Genomic DNA, 1,437 nt, shown 5'->3' with positions numbered 1-1,437 from the left:
AAATCGTGTGTTGAAATAGATATTGTCATATTTCGGGATGGTCAATTATTTTGCTATTTATTCGTTCCTCACTCGCTTATTATTGTTCTTATTTTATCTCATGTCTACTGTTCTGAAATCTTTCGTCACACACCTGTGACCTTTTCAGCGAAAATTCCCGTAAGCAAACACCTAGACTCATGCCCCGCAAACATAAACCCGAAATATCAAATCTTCCATCTGTACCAATGCACCGAAAACACTTCAACACAATTCCGTTTAAATAAGGAAAGTCTGTTCATTAAAAAATATAAACCACAGCTGAATATCCTTTAGAAAGAAGAAAAAACACTAAAGAGAAAAAAAGAAAAAGACCCAATTTCTCCACACACAAAAAACCAACCAGATACAACACACATAATTAAAAAAACTTTAGTAACAATCTTCCATGCGAGTTTTGAAACCGTAACTCCAAATCACCATACAATAAAACACCATACAAACACCAGTTGCTGACGTCACCTAACTCTAGGCCAATGAAACTCTACCTCCGATCAAAATCGAACTTCAGCAAATACAACAAAATGACCCTTTAAGAGAATCAACCAACTGGAACGGCTGATGAACGTTCCCCACTGGGAAGTCAACCAGACAGAAAGACAAACATGACCACCAGGAAAATAAGACGTCACCAGTACTTTACTTTTTTTACTCTTTTACTCTTTTACTTGTTTCAGTAATTTGACTGCGACCATGCTGGAGCACCGCCTTTAGTCGAGCACAAATCGACCCCAGGACTTATTCTTTGTAAGCCTATTACTTATTCTATCGATTATTTTGCCGAACCGCTAAGTGACGGGGACGTAAACACACCAGTATCAGTACTAAAATGTTCTTCATGGTAAAGTTATTTTAGCATTTTCTACCTTGTTTTATTTTCCTTATATATATATATATATATATATATATATGTGTGTGTGTGTGTGTGTGTGTGTGTGTGTGTGTGTGTGCATACACACGCACACATGCACATATGTGTGTATTATATGATATAGCCAGTTATCGATAGTTCACAGTAACCTCATGTTTTGTGTATAGCTAATACTAAACAATCATTAAAGGACAAATTTCTAACTACTACTAAAATAACCGTCACATGAGTATGTGGAGTTTCCCGTATCGCATGCTGGATAAAAAGATGTGGTAAGAAGTATAAATCATTGTGGGTGGGAGGGTGAGGTCATTAAGTGTAGAAGGTTGGAAATAAGGAAGGTATAACACTTAAACAATTTTTGCGCAGGCGTGGCTGTGTGGTTTATTCATGGTGCCAGGTTCATTCTCAGAGCGTGGTACTTTGGACAAGTGTCTTCTACTATAGCCTCGGGCCGCCAAAAGCCTTGTGAATAAATTTGGTAGACGTAAACTGAAAGAAGCCAGTCGTATATGTATATATATATA

At 37.2% G+C, this 1,437-nt stretch overlaps 1 protein-coding gene across 7 annotated transcripts in view; it reads right to left on the bottom strand.

Annotated features, from left to right (window-relative positions):
* LOC106878963 (major egg antigen) overlaps positions 1-1,437 on the bottom strand; it is a 62,312-nt gene that overhangs the window by 3,403 nt on the left and 57,472 nt on the right. The window lies entirely within an intron of this gene.

This window comes from Octopus bimaculoides, chromosome 11 (genome assembly GCF_001194135.2).
Source record: "Octopus bimaculoides isolate UCB-OBI-ISO-001 chromosome 11, ASM119413v2, whole genome shotgun sequence".
Lineage (NCBI taxonomy): Eukaryota > Metazoa > Mollusca > Cephalopoda > Octopoda > Octopodidae > Octopus > Octopus bimaculoides.
The sequence above is the reverse complement of the archived record's forward strand: the minus strand, read 5'-3'. Positions and strand labels throughout refer to the sequence as shown.